At 32.4% G+C, this 10268-nt stretch overlaps 1 long non-coding RNA gene across 8 annotated transcripts; it reads left to right on the top strand.

The window, feature by feature from the left end:
- Window positions 1-2618: 2618 nt before the first annotated feature.
- On the top strand, window positions 2619-10268 carry LOC147836082 (uncharacterized). 8 transcript variants are annotated; one of them, XR_015496076.1, is made up of 14 exons: window positions 2619-2696; window positions 2976-3110; window positions 4339-4372; window positions 4535-4564; window positions 4656-4725; window positions 5052-5081; window positions 5178-5247; window positions 5333-5360; window positions 5568-5597; window positions 5705-5774; window positions 6128-6172; window positions 7149-7282; window positions 7361-7492; window positions 9989-10268. It is a non-coding gene; the product is annotated as an uncharacterized LOC147836082 (long non-coding RNA). The 8 variants fall into 8 exon arrangements; XR_015496077.1 differs by having other exon boundaries at window positions 7152-7282; XR_015496073.1 differs by lacking the exon at window positions 4535-4564.

Raw genomic sequence — 10268 nt, forward strand, 5'->3', positions numbered from 1 at the left:
GCTTCAGACGCCCCCACGTGTTCATTGTGTTTCAGCATTGTCTTCTGACATCGAGGTGCAAGTACATTAATTAGGCTAAATAAAGAATTAATTGACGCAGCTTCTTCTACCACAGTAAATTCTGTTTTTACTGTTGATATTTGGTGCCAGTTTAATCAGGAAGTGACAATTTTTTTCTCTTTGACTCGTTGGATGGAATTTTATTCGCATCTTTTATGCAATATTCCAGTTTTGCACATAAATTTATGTAATATATTTGGATGGAAACATAGCTATTGCCTACATTTTAGTCACACACAGAAGAACTGTACTAGAATGGCTTATCCTTTTTTAATAAATAATTTAATTAAATTCACCTTCGACATGCACTGTAACTAGATTAATGGGATTATTATTCTTTCTAAAAATTATTTTTAGTACTGCTTACCTTTTAAATGTTATATTAACCTCTATCACTTGATCAATAAAAAAAGGCAGACACACAAGTGCACTGTTAAATCATTTAAAACTAATAAATGTATAAAAAAGTTTAGAAAAAAAATATAAACGTCACAAATTACATTACTTATTTTATTATACTTAAATATTTAAATACTTAAAAAGTGAAATTAGGCATTAACTTGAGCAGCTGTTTTCCCACGCTAATTGTCTCTTCTTCACTGATGTTTGCTTCTTTTCAAATATATACACTCATATTTGCTATAACTTTGCATGAGAACATCAAGTTCAGCTGGAGAAAGAAATGCTGATCTCTTTTATAAGATATTGCCATAGTCACTCGTAATGTCTGCGCTCCATTGATAATGCCTTTTTAAAGTCACGGTGTGCGCGCTTAACTCTGAGTTGGTCTACTCGAAGTTGATTGACCCAACTCAGATCAGCTGTTCTGAAATCGAAAACTCTGAGTTTTTAATCTCTCGGTAAATCAACTCAGAGTTCAAGTTTAAACTCTGAGTTGTTTGAACCTCCTTACTGAAACAGGCCCCAGGTGAATTGAGTAGGCTAAATTGTCTGTAGTCTGTGTGTGAATGAGTGTGTATGTTTCCCAGAGACGGGTTGCAGCTGAACAGCACCCGCTGCGTAAAACATATGCTGGATAAGTTGGCGGTTCATTCTGCTGTGGCGACCCCAGATTAGTGAAAGGACTAAGCCAAAAAGAAAATGAATTAATTTATTTTTTTATTATTTTTTTTCCTTATAAAATGTTTTCATCCAGGCCAGATTGTCTAAACATAGTTCAAAGTTATCTTAATAATTCAACCAGCTCAGATCATCAAATCACAGATACATTCCTTTCATAGAAGCATTGAACTTAAGAATCCACTGAAGTATGTCTACACACAGAGACCTTTTCCTTGAAGGAAACACTCAGACTAAAATTCCATAGGCAATTGGCGGAACAAAGGTAAATATATATTCACAGCAGAATTTTATTAGTTTCACCTTTGACTGAGTTTATGGCCATAAAAAGAATGATGAGTCTATGATGTCTATGGTGAAACCAGATGCTGACAGTGTGATAACTAAGCATTTGTGTGCATCTAAATGAGGAGCTGATGATGCACATGATAAGAAGTAAAGTAAATGTGAGTGGCTGACTGAAGGTAAAGTAGCTTAATATTTAATATTCTAGTGCTGTTTTATGACAGTAATGTAAAACATTAAAACAATATTCAATTCAACTAATCTTTATTTCTATAGTGCTTGAGTGTAAATGAAGTTCTAGTAAATTTAAACTGCTTCAGTCCAGTTTTCTCAGTTGACTTAATAATTTATAATTTAATAATGTATATACTTCTAAATAATGTATACTAAATAATGTTCTAATAATGTATACACTGCTAAAACACTGAAGAATGATGTTATTTCTTGATTAATCCCCTTTCTGGCAAAGCAGTGCAGAGCAGACTCTCATAAAGAAAGAGAATCTTAAAAAAACAAAACAAACAAAAAATACTAAAATAAATAAAGGTAATTTTAAATGTATATTATAAGAACATTAATGTTAGTTGACCTTGGATTTATGCAATCTTTCTTTAAAAGGGCACTTTGATAAAAACATAAACACATCAAGTGCACAAAAACAAAGAAAACCAATAGCGGCGCCCCATAAATTGGGGATGTTTGCCTTTAAGAAAGGCTATCAGCGGGGCAGCAGAGACAGCTGCGGTCCTGTAGGCTGAAGCTGGCCTGGATGCTTTAAGAGATGAGAAATCCCGCCGAGACTCAAGAAATCCCACCTGATTGATTACTAGTAAGGAGGTGATTCATCATTAATCCGACCTGCTCCAGCTACTTATAGGAAGCCAAAGCCCGGGGAGGAGGCCAAACCACAGCTAGCAAACAGAGAGGATGATGGGACAATAAAATTAAAGACTTATATCAACACATATATTTGGATTTATGGAACATGAGAAGCAGCTCGAATTGTGTGTAATGTGGTCCCCAGGCTATTTAAAGTTTATGGTGAGTTTGTGATTCAACAAAAGTCCCTTTGGAGTGTGTCAACACTGTAAAAAAAATCTGTAAAATAACAGTTAAATGACTGTATATTTTAACAGATTTTTTCCGTATACACGTATTACGGGTGTTTTTCCGTTTATATACATTTTCGAATTGCATTGTGGGAAGGGGATCGCAGCTCAGACAGCGTTTGATGGACATCGGGACATATTTCTTCCTCTGTTTTTTCCCTGGTAAGTACGATTAATAAAACATATAACAATATTTTAGTTAAAAGACTGCTTTATTACCTTTTTATCGTTATTTAAAATGATTTTGTCTTGTATGAAGTGCCCATGGAAAGTACAGCAGTGAATTACGTTTAATATTGTTAATAAGATCAGACTTTATTTCATTAAGATCAAACTGAGCTATGAGTGGTTAAATGTAATTTAAACAAGCATTTACCTAATGATTTTTTACCTTTTTATGCGTTTTCCTCATCAGTAAATATGGTATCTGTTCATTTACAGTTGTTTGTCCGTATTTTTCTAAACTGCCGTGCGCGGGAAGTGACGTGACGTCCCAATCACCCACTCACTCCCTCTGCACCTGCGAGTCTGACTGGATTAACGGTAAACGTCAGCTTGTCTGTGAGAGTGTGAAAGGTATGTTAATTATTTAATAGAAATATAAATGTTTTCTTTGTACAGTGCATTGAACAAGGGATAGCATTCAAAGTTTGTGACACTGTGCAGTTTGGTTGATATACGTTACCTTTAATGAACACTAACGTCAACGTGTTTCATACGCTCGTAACACCTGACCGTCTGTGTTTGTTTGCATATTAATAACTAATATCATATTTTTACTGACGTTATCAAATGTTAGCTTTAGTTTGACCGACGTATTAAGGCTGTGTGACCGAGTTTCAGTGGAACAGCTTTGCTGGTTTTTAAGTAACGTTAAGTTATAAGTTAGACTCGCGTGAAATTGAGGCATTTGTAACTCGGTATGAGGGGAAATACACACTCGTTAAGTTATTATTAGTGGTGGGCCGTTATCAGCATTAACGTGCTGCGTTAACGCGAGACTTATCGCGCGATAAAAAATATATATCGCCGTTAATCTATTCTCAACGTTGGGTTGGGAGCTGCAGCTCATGGGTGACTTTCATACTTTGACATTTTAGCGCGGATGTATACCTGACAGGTGAGCCGTCTGACAAACAAGTGCCCTTCTGAATCAAATCAGCAGGATGCCTGACTTTAACTGCAGTTCGGCAGTTTCACTTTAACTCATGAACATTTCATTCATTCCGCGTGACAAACTGGGGTAATAGACGCAAATAAGAAGCAAGAACTGATGAGAATGTTATGGAATTTAATAACGCTCACCAAATGGAACGAAAAAAAAAACTTCCGCATTTCGCGACGTGTGTTTGTGTGTACAGAGATAACAGAGTGATACAGTAAGTGTGTGACATTTAAAAGTATTTATAGTGTTTACACTGTCATGCGTTTTCGGCCTCAAATAGCCTACAACGTGTACCTTAAAGCACACAATTAAATGTTTGTTGTAGTCGAGTTGAACTGTCATTGATATTTATTTATTCACTTTTAAGAACCTCAAGGGCAGCTAATATGAAGATATAAAGATGAGTTGTTCTTCCACAGTCTTAAAATTCTTCAAACTAATTGACAGTTCGATTCATTATAGCAAATAATACTTTCTTTACTATTAAGAGATCAGGAGTTTTATTTGAATGAAACCTTGATAATAGAGTGAACTACACATGGTGTTATCGCAAATGAAATCTTTTTATGTAGATTTTGAGTCAGTTTTTTTTTTTTGCACATATAAGGTTCACTGATATTTTGCTTTGTTGACTTTCAGGTTCTTTCATTTTGGTTATAAGTACATGTTACAGGTAAATTCTTAGATTCAATCCAAACTGAATTTGAATTAATACAGACAAATGAAATAAAATACACCTGGGATTTTAAATGTTTTAATTTTTTTATTATTCACAACGTTTGTGAAGTCTAAATGTAGACTGTCTCAAACTGAATGAGTGTTATTTTTGTTGTAGGTGTGTTGGTGTAAAAATTGATGCTGACTGGTTAGTACTGCATTTTTAACCATAACAATAATGATTTATATTTAGCATTGCATCTATTGTCATTTTACCAAGAATGTGTTTGCTCTTTCAGAACTCAGGCAGTTGTGCTGGACCTTCTGTACTTTATACAGGAGATGACAGTAAACTTTCAAGTTTAAGAGGTAAAATGTTCAGGGTTTTTCTGTTTGATTTTGAGTGTTTTGTAGATATAATGTTCACTGATATATGATATAAGATTTGCCATTTGCCAAGATGTTGTCATTTTGGTTATAAGTACAAGGTACAGGTACATTTTCACAGCAATCTAAATTAAAATCTTAAATCTTACATTCAATCCAAACTGAATTTAAATGAATATGAACAAATTAAATAAAATACACCTGGGATTTTAAATGTTTTCATTTTTTTGTTATTTACAAAGTTTAAAGTTTAAAAGTAGACTACCTGCTGCATGTTTCAAACTGAATGAGTGTTATTTTTGTTGAAGGTGTGTTGGTGTAAAAAGTGATGCTGACTGGTCAGTACTGCATTTTTTAACCAAAAAAATAAACAATGATTTATATTTAGCATTGCATCTATTGTAATTTTACCAAGAATGTGTTTGCTCTTTCAGAACTCATGCAGTTGTGTTGGACCCTCTGTACCTTATACAGGAGATGACGGTAAACTTTGAAGTTTAAGAGGTAAAATGTTCAGCGTTTTTTCTGTTTGGTTTTAAGTGTTTTGTACATATAAGGTTCACTGATATTTTGCTTTGTTGACTTCCAGGTTCTGTAATTTTGGTTATAAGTACAAGGTACAGTTACATTTTCACAGCAATCTAAATAAAAATATTAAATCTTACGTTCAATCCAAACTAAATTTGAATTGATATAGACAAATGAAATAAAATACAGCTGGGGTTTTAAATGTTTTCATTTTTTTATTATTCACAAAGTATGTAAAGTATAAAAGTAGACTACAGTGCATGTTTCAAACTGAATGAGTGTTATTTTTGTTGTAGGTGTGTTGGTGTAAAAATTGATGCTGACTGGTCAGTACTGCATTTTTATAAATAATACAAAAAATAAAAATAAATAATGATTTATATTTAGCATTGCATCTATTGTTATTTTACCAAGAATGTGTTTGCTCTTTCAGAACTCGGGCAGTTGTGCTGGACCATCTGTTCTTAGTACAGGGGATGACAGTAAACTTTCAAGCTTAAGAGGTAAAATGGTCAGGGTTTTTTTTATATTGATGCTTTTATTTTTATTATTTGGCAAAACCAATTTCTTGTACCTATATTTTTACTAAGTGTTTACATGAACACATTTTGCTTCAGTAATTTAGAATTTTGTTAACATGTATTCAAACTAAAAAGTACTGGGTTGATGTGGGTGTTTTATCTAGGTTTTTTAAGCTGCTACTGTAATCTGTTAAATAAACCAAGCAGTTATTTATTATTATTATTTATTTTTGCATCATTTGAAATGTTACAAGTTCTTTATTTTGGTAATGTCTGCTTAAAGTGATAAGGAAATAACTGGTCCACTGCTGAATCTCTTTTCTTTTCTCTCTTAGCCACCTGATGATGAGAGAGACAATTTCAATGTGGCCATCTTGATGGTGAGCCAGGCCTTCATGCTAATTTTGTGATTGTTTAATCTATTTAGCGTCATTGTAATAACATTATTTCAGGATGCAAAACTGGCTAAAAATCAAATTTAAATTTCAACATTAATTGTATGATAGTGTGGTTGATTTAACATTTTATTTAATGTTGGGTTCATTGTAAAAATAAAAAAAAGATTTAATTTTGGTTGAATAAATGCTGATTTTGGGACAGTTTTGTCTATTTATCATCATAGAATTAACATTATTTCAGGGTGGAAAACTGCCTAAAAATCAGTGGTGACTTTTTAACGTTGTTTCAATGATAGTTTGATTGATGTTTTAACATTTATTCAATGTTAATTTAACGTAGGTTTGCTCTCTGGGTAAGAACTAACTTAAAAAAATGCGAAAAACTTATGTATGTGCCACTTGACTTTTGTATCACATGTTATTGGCATGTTATGGAATTTAACTATGGCAAATAAGTGAGAGGAGATGGAAAGCTATGATGTCTACACGTTTTCCTGAAACATTTTCAAGGTCAATTCTTTCTTGTATAAAGATAGTGGAAAAGAAAGAAATGTAAAACAAAATGGTTTGTCATTTTTTTAAATTTTGTTTTCTTTCCTTTATTGTTTTTTTTTGCCTTATTTTTGTTCTTGCACTATAATTATTTCTTGTAATATTTGATTAAGTAAATATATATATTTTAATTTCTTTTAAGTTATGTAGCAGACATGTATTTGAATAATTTTACATAATAATTATAATATTTATAATATTATTTATAATATTAATAATTTAACATATAGGTGTGCATATATGTACCCATATATGTACATATAATATAGGAAAACAGCCAATTTTATATTTGTCACATATTTCAAAAACCTAAATCAAAACCTATATTAAACCATATGTTTATATAGGTTCTTTCCATGTGGACGTGTACAAGACCCAACACACAACTCACTTTTCTTTTTTTCAGAAGAAGAGTCCACAGTCACAATAACAAGATCATTGGGCTGTCCCCTAATTGTGGTGAGCTACATGTTTAGTCTCTTATGTGCTAAACATTATGTAGCCTAAGGAAGCAGCCCTGACTCTGGAGTTTATATGAAGGTCTGTTTTTACATTTTTAAGTTTATTTCAGTTTTATAAGACAAGTAAGTTGATACATGTTTGTTGTATTTACAACAGGAGCATGCTGAGTAACTATCCAGAATGTAGGTCCAAAGCAGAAAAAAGAGCACCAAACAGAAACATACCATCTAAACTCCTTCGATTCCTGTCAGACCAGAAAGACTTTCAGAATCCTTGGAAGATTTAAAGGTAATTAAGCACACCAGTAATACTTTATAATAACTAAACACTATTGATTAATTTATTAAGCATTAGCAAAAAGTTCTGTTAAGCATTAACTCTACATTAATAGACCTTAGTATACAGTTTATAACTACAGCTGCAAATGCTGTAATATTGACTTATAAGCACATCTATAATGTGCTTAATGATTTTGTTTTTATATTTTGTTAATGATTAATTTTTCATTACTAAATTTAGTATAGCATTATTTACAAACCAGTGATTTAAGAATAGTTGGTGTATTTTTTTTCTAATCATTCAGAATGTGTAAGTAAATGGTTAATAAACTATTCAAACTAACATTTATATATCTTATTATTCAGGCATATAGTAATAGTTGGGCAGCACAGTGGCTAGCACTGTTGCCTCACAGCAAGTAGAGCTCCGGGTGCTTAGGTTTCCCCCACAGTCCAAAGACATAAGCTATAGGGAAATTGATTAACTTAATTGGCTGTTATGTATGAGTGTGTTTGTAAATGTGTGTATGGGTGTTTTCAAGGGCGTACTCATGCTATGCACAGTTGCCTTGAAACTGGAAGCGTGCTTGTCTCCCCGACGACCTGCACTCACATTTCATTCGAGCCTGAGCATGCTTACATCATCAATAATGCACTGTTCAGTTTAACAAGTGCTCTCACTCAGCACAGTGGAGATTTCTTTATATTGTTATATCGTTTTAGTTGTTCAATATGCAGTGACACGCAGTCAAATATTTCGCCGAACAGATCAGCCACTTTTGACGCTCATAAACAATCAAAGTCAATGTGCTGCAGGTACTAGGAGGTTTGCTAAAGGTGCAGCTGTTGTGCAGTGAGGGGTTTGTGTCTTTAATCTATGACAGTTTGCAAGGGACTTTGATTTGGATAAATTAATCACTATTACTGTTCAATGAACGCAAACCCCTTACTGCACCACAGCTGCGCCTTTAGCAAACCTCCTATTCCTGCAGCACAAGGAATTTATGATTGTTTATTAACATCAAAAGTGGCTGATCTGTTCGGCGAAATATTTGACAGCGTGTTACTGCATCCCAAATGACTAAAACAATATAACTAAAGAATTCTCCTCCGTGCTGAGAGCACTTCCTAAACTAAACAGCGCATCATCGATGATGTAAGAGTGCTCAGGCTCGAATGCAATGTGAGTGTGGGACGTCAGGGGAGACGGGAGGGAAGACAAGAGTGCTTCGGCCTGGTTTAAGGCAACTATACATAGTGTGAGTACACACTAAGCTGAAGGAAAATACATGAATGAATTGTAATAGTTATATTTGTAAATAAAGTATAAAAAATAAGTATATAAAGTATATACAATATTTATTTTAATAAGTGCTTTTGTTAACTTCATCCAGTTTTGTAGCCTAAAGTGAGGATTGTTTATGCTTTGTAAATCCCCTTATAAATCACAATTAAAGATTCAGTTATATTCTAAAAATGAAATTCATTTTATTGTATTAAATGAAAAATAAATCTTATCTAAAATAAAATTACTGTACAGTTTAAGCATAGCTAAATAACACTGAAATGTTGTATCGTAATATCATTAAATTATTTTAGTGTTGTTTTATCCAGTTTTATGTTATATTCTGGCACTCCAGCTATTCAGCAAGGTTTCATATTTACAGTAATTACATTTTTTAGATAAGACTGTTTAGATAAGAATGTTCATTTGTTACTGAGCCTTTAACTGTCGTTTATAAGGATTTATAAATCATAAATAATCCTCACAGATTAGGCCACAACTGGAAGAAGTTTTGTAAATAATCCAATATTAAATATAATATTATATATATATATATATATATATATATATATATATATATATATATATATATATATATATATATATATATATATATATATATATAAAATAAATAGTAGTGTAAAATCAATCATTAAAGTTTGATAACACAATTATTAAACTGTAGCTGTAGCAAATTTTGCAGCTGTATTTATAACCGACTGCTAACATCTATTAATTTAGAGTCAATGCTTAACAGATAATGAATTCACTATTTGCTAATGCTTCATAAATGAATCATAGCCTGTAGTTATTATAGTGTTACCAGCATAGTTTGTTTATATTACTGTTTCTCTCTTGCATTATTGTTCCGAATATTGTCAAAAGTACCTACACTTTATTTTGAAAAATCTTAAAGTGATTTCTCACCCAAAACTGAATAATTGATAATTCATAATTTACTCACTCTTGACATTTTAAACCTGTATGACTTTGTTTCCTCTGCAAAACACAAAATATCATATTTTAAAGAATGTTGCTCCTATTTCTCCTACTTTGTTCTGTGGAAGTATGTCAGTCAGACAGGCTTGAAATTACAAGAGTGAGACAAGAAGATGATGATAAAACTTCCATTTGTGTAAACTATTGACATGCAAGGAATCACCCCAGTTGTAAGTGAAATGTCATTAGTAATGTTTTTTTTTTTTTGTTTTTGTTTTACAGCCATTGAAGTATCAGTATTGGAGCGGAAGAAGACCCAGTTGTATCGTCTGTTTCCTGCCATCTTGCAGTTTAACCTGGTTTCTTAATGTAAAGTACTTGTAATTTGCCCACTTGTCCTCAATTATCTTAAAGCTAACATTTAAAACTAATTTGCTATGAGATTATTTGCCAAGACCTCTCACTGTGTGATTCACATGTCAATATGTATTACTGTGTGTATAACTAGCTATTTGGAATTTAAATGATTTGTATTCATTAAAGAATCTGTTTTAATTGCAAA

The sequence above is a fragment of the Danio rerio genome, chromosome 7 (assembly GCF_052040795.2).
Source record: "Danio rerio strain M-AB ecotype USA chromosome 7, GRCz13ab, whole genome shotgun sequence".
NCBI lineage: Eukaryota > Metazoa > Chordata > Actinopteri > Cypriniformes > Danionidae > Danio > Danio rerio.